Source organism: Typopeltis vanoorti, chromosome 18 (assembly GCF_054136105.1).
Source record: "Typopeltis vanoorti isolate ZY-2024b chromosome 18, IOZ_Tvanoo_1.0, whole genome shotgun sequence".
Taxonomy (NCBI): Eukaryota; Metazoa; Arthropoda; class Arachnida; order Uropygi; family Thelyphonidae; genus Typopeltis; species Typopeltis vanoorti.
This window is the reverse complement of record NC_143566.1, coordinates 71,637,521-71,653,460: the sequence shown is the minus strand read 5'-3', so window position 1 is coordinate 71,653,460 and position 15,940 is coordinate 71,637,521. Positions and strand designations below refer to the sequence as shown.

General features: G+C 33.6%; 1 protein-coding gene and 1 long non-coding RNA gene across 3 annotated transcripts in view; one reads left to right on the top strand and one right to left on the bottom strand.

Annotated features, from left to right (window-relative positions):
- The window catches only part of LOC150096790 (uncharacterized), a 195,608-nt gene that overhangs the window by 59,508 nt on the left and 120,160 nt on the right, over nucleotides 1-15,940 (top strand). The window lies entirely within an intron of this gene.
- Myo10A (unconventional myosin 10A) overlaps nucleotides 1-15,940 on the bottom strand; it is a 202,060-nt gene that overhangs the window by 135,218 nt on the left and 50,902 nt on the right. The window lies entirely within an intron of this gene.

Genomic DNA, 15,940 nt, shown 5'->3' with positions numbered 1-15,940 from the left:
GGGATAATAAATCCCTTGTTAGCAACAATGCATCATGTGCTGTGACAACAGCGCATTCAGCGGCAAGTTCAGTCGGCAAGTGTGTTCAACAGTTCCTCTGTTGATTTTGTGTTTGAGAAATAGATTATTTGTGTGTTTATCGTTACATTTCGCGATATTTTGTTATTTTATTAATGCAACGCCCAATCAAAAAAACCCAGTGAAGAATCACAGAAAAAGAGGCGAGCAATTGATCTTGAAAAGAAGTTGCAAGTTATAAAGCAACATGAAGCCGGTAAGCCTGTCAGTGTGATCGCACATGACTTCAGATGGTCTTATTCTACAGTGACGGCCATTTTGAAAAATAAGAATAAAATCGTAGAGGCTGTGAGAGAATATGCTTCCATTAAATCGACGATAGCGAGCGAAGCAACGACAAGGTCCTATCGGTGATATGGAAAAGCTACTTGCATCACGGATAGAGGACCTAAACCAAAAGTTCCCTTCGCACTATGAGCATAACTGCTAAGGCGTTAAGGCACTAAGACTCTTCAACATGTTGAAGGAGAAAGTAGGTTCCGATTACGACTACGAATTCTTCTGGTTGATTCATGAGATTCAAGCAGAGTTTTAGTTAAGGGTCTTTCAGAAATATTCTCTGAAGTTAGCGATGTTCTCAAAATGGCTGAAGACATAGGCCTCTATGTTGAACGCCACTTATTAGTAGAAAACATGATGCGTTTGTTTGCTATAAACAAATTTATGATGCAAAGAAGAAGAGGAATAAGCAAAGCACAACGGATACTTTCATCAAAAAACAAAAGATAACATCAGAAGAGCTGCAGCCTCATCCTTCACATAGGAAAGGTAATGAAGATGTGATTGTGGAGGAAGATTTAGGTCATTTTCCTGTTTTTTAATGGCAGTAACGCACAGTATAGTTTTATAAGGTTTAAAAATTAAAATAACAGATACTTATCAGCCAGCCTGGCTGGCCTAGTGGTTAGCGTGTCCGCTCTCCAGTCAAGAGGCCGTGGGCATGGATGATTGTCTGTGGAAATATTGATGGTGGTGGTCGGCGGTAGATGGCGTTGGTGTAGTTGCGGTCAGTTGGTGGATTGTGAGTGATAGAATCAGAGTTGTAGAGCAGATGCCTTCCCTCGATGAGTTTTTGGACTCCCTGGAGGTGTCAAATAATAATAATAATTACAGTTAAGTCCCTAACCTCTATAATTCTGTTGATTTAATGCATTGACTTAAGTCCTGCCGGATGGAACGGAACGCGGGCATAAGTCGAGGGATGACTATATTGTATTTTTTTACCTTATTTTTTTACACAGTCCGAAATTCTGCTCTACAGACCAAACATACCTTTTCAAGACACTTCAGGCCACCAATAAGCCCGGTGTGGGTGGTCCCACAGCTAGCCATGAAGTTCTTTTCTCGCCTAGAAATAATCACAGGCATCCATGACCACATTTCTGTGGGATTCGTACCCACAGCCTGTTGGCTGGAGAGCAGACACGCTAACTATTGCTATTATTAACTAATGCTAAAGGATTATTGTTAATAATTTTTTTAATCTTAACCAAATAACACAATCTCAATATATATATGCATTTCGTACATCATTGGGGGGCGACTCATTTATTTTGAAAAATAACATATGACACCTTCTTGGCAATTGTTATAGTAGGGTATGTAAGCTCTGTTCGCTACAAACTTGGTATTATCTATTATCTAGGTCTAGCTACTCACTGATGAGACCTCAGTAAAGGTTGAAACCGGTCTGGGTAGTGACCTCTCATAATGTAAAACAGTAAGACAGCTCCTAGGAGCTGGGTTTCACATTATGGGTAAATACCAAGAATAGTGATCGGACCTTGCTCCACCCTTACTCTGAGTTGCCTTAGTGTCGCACTACCAAATGGGTTGGGTGTTGCATTATCCAGGTATTTGCTTACGCTTGGAATCGCCGAACCTTATATAGTTTCTATATTCGGCATGAAACTCTTTGAGTTTCTTTTTTCGGCTGTGAAACAATATGGGATGTAATATCCCTTAATTTAAATAACATGAAATTTGTTATAGCACAGCTTTAGAGGTAGTAGATGATTTTCATTTTCATAAGATTACCGCCATAACTTTTGGAAGGCCTAAAATTGCTTGGGAAAAAAGAGACGTTCTATCCCTGGAACAGGAATCGCCGATTTTCTACTTCTTTTTCCATTAAATACTACTGAATTGTATTATCTTAAGTGTTTGGATTGCAAAGAACAAATTTAAAACTATCACTGTTATAAGATTTTGTTATATAAATTTTATTATTATTGAGAGAGACCTCCAGGGAGTCATCGATGAAGGCCAAATACATGAACCACTGTCATACTTGTTCTTGAATTCATTCGCACTACTTGGACACACACAATCCATTCCAATTATGCACCACTCTATGATAAAAAAATGTTACCTCCTTTCTTGACGAAATTCATTGTCAGTTTCCAAGGATGCCCTGCCGTCCGTTCTCCATAAATGAAAACGTTCATCGACTGAAATCTGCATGACCCTTCCAGAAGTTTGCAAGTCTCAATCATATCACTTTTTTTCTCTTGTTTTTGCTAGTGTTTTTACTAGTGTCTTTAGTCTTCAAATTTTCAATCTATTTTTAATCAGTATTCCACAAAACTATAATTTTTAACAATCTCCTTTGCACTCTCTCCACTGTATCAGGATCACCACAGAAACCAAGAGACTAGATCTCCGCACAATAATCCAAGTGTGATCTTATCAAGGCCTTGTAAAGAGACAAAATGACATCCTTATTTTTACATGCCAAAGTTAGTTTCAGCATTGCACTTATCCTCTGTGTTGTATTTGCAGGTTTTGCTATATCGCCTTTGAACTTCAACTTCCTATCTAATAACACTATAAGGTCCCTAGCCTGATCAGTTCTTCTAACATAAGCCCACCAATATAATACGACACTGGATATCTAATCACGCCAAAGGGCATGACTTTACATTTACTGATACTGAACTGACATCCATTTTTCCATGCCCACAATTCCAGCTTATTCAAACCATTCTGCAAGTAGTGCATGTCAGCAGCATTCCCGATTACCCTACATATCTTTGCATCATCATTATCAGTGAATGGCTGTATGTTACCTGTCATATCCTTCCCAATAATTAATGGATAGACAGAATAACAGTGGACCAAAGACTGATTCTTGTGGATTATTGCTGATTATTTATGGTAATACACCACTTATTACCTTAAACCTTGCAGACTTACATCCCCCATATACCACTTTTCATTTATGTCAGACAGCCATCCTTTTATCCACGCTAATATTTTTTATATTACTGGATAGCAAAATCCAAAAATATCATGGTGTACCCATTCCCCTTGTCTAGTTCAATGATACATTGTTATAGAATGCGAGCAAGTTGCTAAAACATGTCCTTCCCTTAGTAAACCCATGCTGTTCATTGTAAAGTAGAGATTTTCAGTCAATCAATTTCCGAATGCCAATCCTAACCAATTTTTCCAAAATCTTCAAAACCACTCCAGAGAGATCCTAATAGGTCGATAGTTGGATAAATCGATCTTTGCACCACCCTTGTGCAGCAGAATTATCATACATTCTTTCCACTCCTGTGGAGTCGTCCCTGTTCTGAGACTCAAATTATATGGTCTAATCAAAGAAATAGCCATTTCAGCTGAATACTCTTTTATCAGCATCTGTGCTGATCGCTCATCATTTCCTATTCTGAATTCTTATTCAGTTTGTGCAACAGCTCTAATACCTTCTCATACACCTGAGTTTCTTTATTCAGTGAAGGGGTAGCAGTGAGCGCAATATTGCATACACCAGGTTGATAGCTTTTAGCAAAATGGGCATTCATTAGTCGATCAACTTCTGCTTACCCTCGAATCATCTCCATGCCGCAAAGTTATTCTTTTATATCCATTCTTTCTTTTACTTCCTCATAACAATAGAATTATTTGAGATTGTCTTTATTTTGAAGAACCAGTTATAAATATAGTAAAAGATTTTTTTTTTTTTTTTGCATTAGTCTGGATATTGCAAGCTTATATGACAAGAAAGTATATTCTTATTTTCATCCTTACTTCCGCATCCTTACTAGTACTTACCGTACTAATGTACTAAAGGCTTACAAACTTTCTTACGAGGGAGTTTGCAAAAAAAACTTGCGTAAGAAAATATATTGCACGTGAAGAAACAGCTTTTATTGTTAAAGTGGTTATATCGCATGAGAAGCACATTAAAGAATGGAACCGTTTTTTAAACTTTAACTACATTACGCGTAATTCCTTATGTAACCAAGAAGTCGTTAAGTCAAATTTCGGAGAAATTACATCATTGTACTCTTTTTTTTTTTTTTTTGCGTTATTAAAATTGAATAGTTTTTAGAGGAGTATACAAAAAAAGACAAAAACGCGAGTTAATAAAATTGCCATTAGACGAACTTTATCATTTTTTTTTTCTATAAAACTTCGTATAATTATTTTTTTTATGTAGCTAATAATTTGATTATTTCAGATTACCTTATCTGTAATTATTCCTGTTTTAGCGTTTACAAGTACTAACCAATCCACTTTTCGTTATTAATACATAAACTTGTGATTGATTATTTTCTCTTATTTGCATTTTCTTTAAAAATTTTAGAATCCGTTTCTTGTTGTTTGTTCTCTGACATCTTCTGGATATTTAAGTGTTCATGTTTTTATTTATTTATTATTTTTTTTTCAATGCCCTACTTGTGCTAATTTTCTAGCTTTGGAGTCGGATGTTTTGTCTTTCAGATCATTTTTGTCCCTATGGAAGTGTAAGAAATTGAAAGGGCGCGGTTGTTTCTATGCACCACTCTATGGAGGCGTAAAATTACTATTTACCCACCGGAAAATCAGGGAAGAGGCACGAAGTTAACCTTTGTCTCCACCTAGTCGCGATTTCCACTCCCTACCAAGCTGTTTTGTAAATAATGTTTGGTTTACCCCCACACACACAAGGCCGTATTCATGGGTGTGCGAACTGTTACGATGGCACAGGTCCCCACAAAGAGCAAAAAATTGAAAAACGAAAATCAATTATTTTTTTAATTATTATATAAATTAATATTGTAATTATATAAAAAATATTATTGTATAGAAAAATATATGTATATAATTTTACAACCAACTATTGTTGTTATAGAAAGCGAAATAAGATCGTAGCGCTAGAGCGGTAGTATTTGAAACTATAAGATATATAACAATATCGTACAACATAGTGTTAAATAAGGAAAAGGGCATTTTAAAACACATGTTTTTAATAATTTTAAGGAGTTTTTTGATTTTAGTTTATGATTTTATGAACAAGTAAGTATATACACGTACTGTCATGGCAATTTTTTTTATGTGACATTACTTGCAAAACATCTTTAAAAATATATTTTGTAAACTGGTTTTGGGTTATCCGACATCAGAATTTTTCTTCAATAGCAGTTTTCAATCTATATTAGATTTATTTATTTTCTAATATTATCCATTTTAGATATATTTTATTTATCAGGTAAGTAATGTTGTTTTAATTTATTAATTTATTTTATAATTAAATCTATCGTATTTAATTCTAGAGTATGACTAGTCGTGAGAGAGATTATTAATGGAAGAAAATACCCAAGTGGGCATGAAAAACGAAAGCGAAAACAAGAAAAAGATGCGGCTGAGGAACGTCAAAGAAATTCACTGTTTAAATTTATGAAGTTGAACTCATATATTTGTTCAGATATATCAGTTGATAACGGGAGTTCTGAAATAACTACAAACAGTTCTTCGGCTTCAACATTAATTAATAATGAGAGTTTTGAAATACTCAAAGGAAGCGGAGAACATGACGCGTTTGATCAAACAATGAGTATTGAAGATCCTAAAACTGAGACACCAGAAGAAGGTGAACTATTTACTATTGATCATCCAGCAACACTAACACAAATTGTACAACGTGGTCCACCGTCTCCTTCGACTGAAAATGATTTTCCAAAAGATGACAACAAGAGGTGTTTTTCCACAGCTCACTATGTTAGGACAATTGCAAACGGAGAGAAGCAAAACAGAAGATGGATGATAATTTTTTATCTAATAAAGGCTTTTCTGACTGACAACATGTAAGTTAAAGATTAAAGTCGCAAACGAAATCCAGTGCACATGAAATGCATGTATTAATGGACACAAATTAAATGTAATTAAAAAAATCACAATACAATTGATCAGGCAAATTAAAATGTCATAAAATTTGAAGCAGAACGGTTAAGAAATGTTTTAAGACGAATAGTAGCAGCAATTCGTTATTTATCCGAACATAATTTAGCTTTTAGAGGTAATTTTGATACTTTGTACACAGCCCATAATGGTAATTTTTTTGGAATCATATAATTAATTGCAGAATTTGATCCACTTTTAAAAGATCATTTAATGCGATGTTCGGGGGAAAAAAATTATAGGTAAGAAACAAAATTCGTATCTATCACCCATTGTGCAAAATGAATTAATTGTTGATATGGGAACCAAAATTCAACAAAATATTGTAAATATGATACGCCAGGCAAAATACTATTCAATAATTCTCGATTGTACTCCTGATGTTAGTCATTGAAGCAGATATTGAAATTCGTGAACACTTTTTGACGTTTTTAACAACGAATGATACTACTGGTAAAGGTATATATGAAAATATAAAATCACTTTTGAATGAATTAAATCTTAAATTGTCAGATTGTAGAGGGCAAGGGTATGATAACGGAGCGAATGAAAAGAGTATATAAGGTAAGTCCGTGCTTACATTTTAAATGAAAACGAAAAGACATTTTGTATTCCTTACGCCTGTCATAATTTAAATTTGATTTTAGGGGATGTCGCAAAATCATCAATTATAGCAATACATTTTTTTAATGTTATACAAAATTATATACATTATTTGCTGCCTCAACTTCACGTTTGGACATATTAAAGAAATTTGTTAAACAATTTACTCCAAAACCGTTATGTGATACAAGATGGGAATGTAGAATAGAATCCGTTGGAGCTGTACGTTTTCAAATTCCAGAATTTTTAAATGCACTAAAAGAATTATTTAAAACTGCATCAGATAATATTATCAAAGTAGAAGTGGTTTCAATATATGAACAAATAGATTCATTTGAGTTTATACTAAGGCTTGTAATTTGGTATCAGCTTTTGTCAAAAGTTAATTTAGTAAGTAAAGTATTATAAAATGCAAAAATTCCCATAGACGTAGCAACTAAGCATATTAAAGAGTTAGTGCAGTATTTGAAGAGAAGAGAATATCAGGATTTGATAGCTGTTTTGAGATTGCTAAAGAACTGTCAAATCTATTAGAAATAGAAATTAAATTTAAAGAAAGTAGAGACGAAGAAAAGTATTTTTTGATTATGAAACGCCCGATGAATCACACATAGGTGATAACAAAGATAATTTTTGGATAATTTTTTTTTTTTTGTAATTTTAGATACTGCTCTACAATCTGTCAAAAAAGATTTGAATTGTATGAAATTCACGAAAAATCATTTGGATTTCATTATTATATGAAATTAATAAGAAAAATGACAGAAAATGAATTAAAATTTTGCTGCAAACAGCTGTATCAAAAATTAAATACAGATATTGATGAATCTGAATTTTACAATGAATTAATTCTTTTTAGAAATATTGTTACAGAAGATGAACCCATTAATATTTTAAAATTCATAATTGCAAATAATTTGTCGGATATTTATCCAAATATTACTAAGACATTTAAAATATTATTGGCCAGTCCAGTTATGGTCGCATCAGCAGAAAGGTCATTTTCCAAATTAAAATTAATAAAAACCTATTTGCGATCTTCTATGTCTCAAGAACGTTTGTCGTCCCTGGCAGTAATATCCATAGAGCATGAAATTGCAAAAAATTTAAATTTTGATAGCGTTATAAATGATTTTATTGATAAGCGCATTAGGTTAAATAAAATTTAATATATTAAGATTTCTTTTCAATCTTATAAGTTGTTATACATATATTTCATTCTTTATAGTAAAAATGGATATTTCTTTTCATATTTTTATATTATTATTTATATTATTAAATAAATCATTGTTCTGGCATATTTATATGATAATGTGTACTTACATAATAAAATAATATATCATGTACATACAAACATATTTATTTTTTAACTAATTTTTCCCCTTTACTTAAATTGATGCTATAGAGCATACTTGTTTATTTATGCGCATAAATATTTTTCATATTTGATTTAATTAATTAACAAGATATTCTTCCATTTAAAATTTCCATAAATGTTATTAACTTCCAGGGGCCCCGCTTTTCCATTTCGCACAGGGCCCCGCAAAATGTAGAAACGGGCCTGCACACACACACACACACACACACACACACACACACACACACACACACACACACACACACACACACACACTTTCTCATCTATCGCAGATTTTAGTTGTTTTTTTTCTTCCAGATTGGGATCTAATTCTTTTTGAAACTTGTCTCACTTATGCTAAATTTATTAGTATAATAAATTAAGAGCTTTAATTTCATCTAGGATTGTGGGATTTCCTTTGATACTCTTGTTCCAAAAAAAAAAAAAAAAGGAAAAAAAAAGCTAGTAAAGGCGTTTTTTTTTTTGTTATTCAACTTCTTTCGTAAATTGTTAATGAGCCTAGAAGGATTCAATTTAGTGTTCGACAACTATCGAATGAAAGGATATTAAAAATGTATTATTGCTTTTATAGCCAGTACTTTGAAATTTAAAAGTTACGAGAGACTATTTATACAAAATATAACTTTTGGAAATGGATTGCCATGGTAATATAGGATTTTTCACAACATGATCTCTGATGGGAACCAATAAGTTGCCTTGACAAAGGCAACTCAGATATAAGAGAATATAATCTTTTTACCACAGTTTATCACCTCCTAAGCCTTCACAGTCCACTAGAAATGTGAAAGTTTAAAGTTTCAAAATGTTTAGCTAAGAATGAATAATGGATTTTTAGCCTTTCATTCAACAATTGTTTGGGATTTTTCAGAATTCATATACAGATTTCAAATATATTAAGAAGTTTTTTTTTTTTAATAACGTGTAATCAATGTCAACTACTCTTTCTTCTTTTTAATTAATTCATTGGTATGGTTTTTGTATCACTGAAATAGTTTGACAATATTGAATAACGAATCTAAATCTGATATTTAATCGAAATCTCTCCATCGAAAGCTACCAGATATTATCATTAAATGTCCATCGCGATTGTTGGAAACCCCTCAGAAATCAGGACAAATATATAAGCTTTCAATTTTATAGATTTGGGAGAATGGTAATTAACTCTGCAAGTGAAGACACTGCTTGCCAGTCAAACCACTTAGAAAATGATTCATAACTTTTTTTTTTTTTTTAATTCTCAGAAAGATTTTTGATCGTAAATTGCTCTGAAGAAGAAGAGGTAGAAACAGTGACGTAGTTAAAGCTTTTGCCACCTCTCTCAATACACACCAAAAAACTACAAAACGTCAAAACGACGTATAGGGAAATAAATTAAAATAATATGTTTATTTTAGTTGTAACTATAGTTGTTAAAAACTAATTATTAATTAAGTAATAAAAATTACTAAGTTAACATAAATAAAAGAATCGTCGAAAAATAAAATTGTGTCTTACGTGAAAGGGGCGGTCCTCTCGCTAGCCTGAGAGGATCGCCCCTCTCCCTAGCTACGCCACTGGGTAGAAAGATGCAAAACAAAACAAAAAAAAAAGTAGTAATAAGCACAAATTCCAGCAGTTTGAGAACTTGGAGTTTTCAGTCAGTAATGAGAATTCGCTCATATTATATATCACACTTTTACTCAGATAAATTGAGATTCTGGATTGGGAGAAATCGGTTTAGATGAAGTTCGCCATTCCGAAACAATAGATAAATCTGACATGCATTAACAATGCACTTATCTAATAAGATAATCCTCTAATTTGCAAGTTTTTTTTTTTTTTTTTCCAAAACATTCTGATACAAAACGCATTGAGCTTCTAATTTTATGACCAGGGAATGTAGATAAAATCTGTAAAAATATTACTCGAACTAGTGAGCCACTCAGTAAGTGAAAGAGAGGAGTACAGGGAAAGAAATAAACAAACATTTGGAAGGAATGAGGCTCAACTGGTTCCCAAGATTTCGGCTTCGATAAGATGTTATATGGAAAGCTTTAGAAAGATGCAGTAAGGTAACTATTTATAGAGAGGAAGATTACTTGCCTAATTTTACATCATTCATTTATCAATTACAATGCTCTTTTTCTTCTAACAACCAGAGAAGAATCAAAGTTTTGCTGATATCAGGTTACATCAGTAGCGCGCTCAGGGTTTAATCTTGGGGAAGGGGGCGAGTTGAGTAGACGATTTGAACACACACTACGCATTGCATACGACCTATGACTGAGCATCTGCAATGATCGCTAATTCATAAGTAGTAAAGAAATGGATGACATGGCACAACATAAATAAAAAAAATGAATTTTATTAATTAGGAAAAGATTTTTGAAAATTTTTCTAGTGTTTTTTCCTTTTTCTTTCGGGGCCCAGAGCCCCCATGTCCCCCCCCCCTCTGGGTAACATAACTTCTCTCCTATGAATTAATGTTCTGAAACTGGAGTCGATTGTTACTTTTTAATCATTTGTATTTATTATTATTAATATTATTTGTAATCGATACTATTTTAATTAGCTTGAAAATCGCACTAATTTTGCCTCGAAACCAACTTTCAGATCTTTAACTGACCCTGATTATTACATACCGTAACATCGAATTTTTAAAAAGAATGTCATTCCGAAAGTCTGGCCTGTACGTCGAACAAGCGGGCGCCTTGTAGGATGCTTAAAGAGGTCAGTGAATCACACACACGTTTTACTTTTTTCTTTGTACGCAACCCGAGATTATTTCTAAATCAGTTTTTAGTACAGGCTGTCAATGCGTACATTTAATAGCATTTTGTCGCCATTTGAACATCGTGCTAAACAAATACTTAATCAAGTATGTATGTATTGGAGGACATTGTGTGAGCAGAATTTCCTGGAGCTCCCTCATGTCCTTGAGCCACCCCTAAACTATCCTATGTAATGTTTACCACACAGGGCAGACCTGTTGGATCTTCGGGTGAATGACAGCGTCGGACTTCAACCGCACATGCGTAATAGAGTTAATCGGTTTTACGCCGTGGGGCAAGTTTTTGGTAGAACTGGTGTATCTGTAAGTTTTACCTTTGACGTCGGCAGATGATTCTTTTCTAGGAATAAAGAATTTTTACTTATGTGACAGGCTGATCAGCCTCCTTTCAGCACATAACAAAATGAATATGTAGTACACATAACGAACAATGACAGAGTAGAGAATACTTGTTTTTTTTACTTAAGAAAGTCATCTTCAAATAAGAAAAGATGTCACTTGAAAATCATTTTTCGGTCTAGTTTTTCATGTTCAATAGTCAGAAAGAATATACGTCTCAATTCAATAAAATATTATAATATTTTGAAGTTGCTCATTTTTTTTTTTATTTCACTCTCACCCAAGAAAGGTTATAAACGTATAGCAATCAGTAACGCGAGTGTGCTGAGGATTATCTTCTTTTTTTATTATTAATTTTCAGGACTGTCGCCAGATTAGATCGCGCCCCGAGGCAAACAATTAAACATCGCTCCTGATGGACTATAAGACAAAAATATAACAAATCTCCGATTGCTATTTTGTTTTTATTACAAGAGAAAGATTAATACAAAACGATTACATAATAATATTAATTAAATGTTTGCTCTACGGGAATATCGCACAATAAAACTGTTTATAAACTCTTCAAATTTAAATGATAAGCTATGTCCGGCTCTATCGATACAGTTGCTAGGCCAACCAATCTTTCTTGGGTCATTGCTGGTCGCAAATAATTTTTAATCAGTTTAAGCTTGGAAAAACTTCTTTCCGCACTTGCTACGCTAACGACGGCACCTACCGCAATATGGCTGAACGAGCGTCCTTAAGCCGCGCTGTGAGGCAGGTTGCTTCTATGCCACTCCCTGTCGACGGTACTGTTAATTTTACATGTTTTTCTGTATTTTTATTTTACTTTTTACATACGGAACTCCTGAACTAAATTTTATTATCATCTTACGCTCTTAATTATGACTTGTATACTAAAAGGATGGTCCAGATGACGATCAGGATTGGGTTCGGTTGAAAATCTTTGCCAGTATACATCATCTATCGTAAGACCATCTATTCAATGTATTCTGCAGGACTGAACTTTTAATCCTTAAAATACTAACCCAGACGATACAACTAAAAGTATATGACTTCTATGATAATGAATAACGTCACCATGCAAGAATGCTATTGCTCTGATCGCAGGCTGGTCTCATTAGGTCTTAAAGGCTTCCTTGTTTTCTGTCATTAGATTCATTTTCCATTTCGGATTATGAAGGTTATGGCTAGAACATCATGGCTGACTATGAAACATCATGGGTGGAAACTAGAAACGGAATTCTATGTTGAGCTATTATTATTATTATTTATTATTATTTGACAACTCCAGGGAGTCCAAAGACTCATCGAAGGAGAGTGTGCCAACAGCATCGAACGATTAAAATCCCTTCCAACTACTAACTGCGCTCAAACTTGCTTAACTTTTTTGCGTAAACCATTAGCAGCACAGGCTCTACCAATCGACCAACCTTTGCTGGCTATTCAACAACCTGATGGTACTCGTTTAACATACTGTTAACGATAAAAAGAGAAAAATGAAGATTCTCAAGCTAATTACGCTTCGAGTTGCATTTTTAAGATTAAATTAAATCTTTTAATGTATTAATTACTCAATTAATTCCATTTTTAAAAATGCAATCACTATGTTAATTTAAGAGTACACAACTCTGATCTAAAAAAATAAGGATGATACTTGGATATCACTATGGGTGCTTCAACTCAAAACCACCTTATCCTGTGAACGGCTTGAGATCCGATGATTAATAAACCCTTGACACCGCAAGGTAAAAGAGGGTAAAAGGAAGATGAGATGAGATAGAAACATTAAGGGAGTAGGTAGGAAAAACACCGGAATATCACATATACAGAGGACCAGAAGTCTTAGAAATTTTCGTAGGATTATATATATTGTACTCTTCTCTTTTCAATTTGCACATGAAGAGAGTTTTATTAACCTGGAGAACTGAGGGAAGTCAAAATAGGAGGAGGAATGAAACATAAATGATGTTGTTATGCTAATGTATTAATTGCTGAGAGAAAAGAATACTTAAAAAAATTTATAAATAAAAATGTCCCTATGTTAAATTCCAAAAAAGAAAGTTATGATAGTAAGCAGAGAAAAACATGCCAAACTTACAAATCAAAGTGGAAAAAGGAATTATACAACACATCAAATTAGTGCATGGAAGATGCAAAAAAGAGAGATTAGCAAAAAAAGAACAGAAATTGCATAATCAACGTTTAACATAATACAAGCACACTGCCATAAGCAAAGAAATAAGCAAAATGCACTAAACTAGAATGAATAAATGGTTTATTTGGGCTACACTTTTCTCTACGGAGCAGAAACATGGTCACTGAACAAGGAAGATATTAGAAAAAGTTAACGTTTTTGAACTGTGGACATAATGGAAGAGCACAGGTTTAAAGATACTGGGAACAAAAAATGGAGATAATAAAGAAAAGAAAAATAGCTTACATGGCTCGTGTTGTGAGAATGGAAATCTTGAAGAGATTTATAAGACATGGAAAAAATATTTTAAAAACAAAGGACTGACTTGGCAATGCTTCTACGCAGAGAGCAAAAGAATAGCCTAAAATAAGACTGTGTGGAGATCCCAAATAGTCTCTTGGATTGAGATGACGCCAAATAGATAATGTAACTCTAAAAAGAGCAGTAGAATAAATAATATTTTATTTTAAATCGATTAATAAAGCAACCTGAAATTGTGGAAATTTTCATATTTCATTTTCATTTCTAATTGAATTAGTCAATTAGAAACTTAAAAATGATATACATGAGCAATCCCCCGATTAGTGCGTCATTTTTTTTTTTCGATACCCAAAATCGATTAGTGCGCCTATATTTATTTTTAAGATGTATATAGGCGCACTAATCGAATTTGTGCGCCTATATACATTTTTACAGATTTAAAAAATTTTCGACCTATCCATTTTTTATGGCTAACTATTTTAAAGCATCACTCACCAGGATGAAATAATTTAGTTACCGATTTGAAACATTTTACAAAGTTATTTTGAATGGCTTACTACACTATTTCCATGTACACTATGTTCCAAATTCCTCCAAAATTTATGTCGTCTACTTTACATAGCATTTTGCTGATCATATCTCGTGCAATTGTTTTCCGTACTTTTTTATTTTAAATTATTTTCCTAACCTTTAATCACGAGTAAAAGAATTAGTGAGCAAAAAAAAACAGAAGTGTGAAAATGATTCGAAAAGTAATCAGATTGGAAGAAAAACTTGAAATAATAAAGATAAATGAACAAGGCGAGTCCAGAGCAAAGATAGGACAAGAACACAAAAATGGGTGAATCAACTGCTGAATACAAAGAGAAAGGTAAGACTGCTTAAAGTTAATCCTGCATGCACTCGAAATCAAAGTATTATAATTATTGAATTAGAGAGACTTCTTTTTACATGGATCGAAGATTGTAACCAAAAACGGATTCGCTAAACACTCGCCTTATTAAATCAAAAGCATTGTCTCTTTGTAACCTGGAAAGAATGAGCTACCAATGATGGAAAAGAAGAATTCCATGTTAGTGCTGGGTGATTTGAGGGTTTCAAAAAGAGAAATAGCCTACAAAATGTTCTAATCACAGGCGAAGCTGCAAGTGCAGATAAGAAGATATCCAGAGATTTTGAAGAAAATTGTGTACGGAGGGGACTATTGTAATCAACAAATATTTAATGTCGATGAAAATGGCCTTTTTTTTGGAAACGAATGCCTTCCAAGACTTTTCTTGCCAAATCAGAGAAATCTCAGCCTGGTTATAAAGTCGGAACGTCGAATGAAATTACTGCTAGCAATCTGCGAGCCATTTGGAAGCACATTCGTCCACATTGTGCAAATGATTTTAGAGGCTTTTCAAATTAATCTAATTAATTAAATCTCATTCTGAGAAGTTGAGTGATTTCGACCTGCTAAATTTAGATGCACAGCAGGAAGATGTTGAAAAATATGAAGAAAATTTAATCACTGACAAGCCCAAGGAGGTTTCACAGAAACCTCCTTGGGCTTGTTATGAACTTGGAAAAAACAAGGACAATGGTATTTGATGAGAAGAACATGAAACAAAAGATACAAGTGGATGAAACTGATATAGAAAATGTAGAACAATTCACATATTTGGGAAGTAAACTGACATGTGACTTGGACTAAAAAAGAAATAAAGATCGGGATTTCAAAAGGAAGAACAAATCTGAAGGCCATGGATAACATCTGGAAAAGTAGTGATCAGTGCAAACAAAACTAAGAGTACTGGAAACATGCATCTTCAGCGGTGTACTGTACGGATCTGAAACGTGGGTAATAAATAAGGAATCAAGAAAAAGAATCTTGGCATTTGAAAGAACTTGTTACAGGTTTATAAAACGAAGGTTAATGTTTGGTATTTTGGATGGTTTAAACAGAAGAGGTAGACCATACAGAGAATGGATAGACGATATAAAAGACTGGTGTGGAATGGGTGAACAAAAACTGCGACACTGTGCACTGGACAAAGAAAGGTGGAAGAAGATAGTGAAACAAGCATCAGACATCAACGGGCAGTGAGCCCATGGTTCGTGATGATGAAGCCCAAAGAGGTTTCTGTGAAACCTCTTTGGG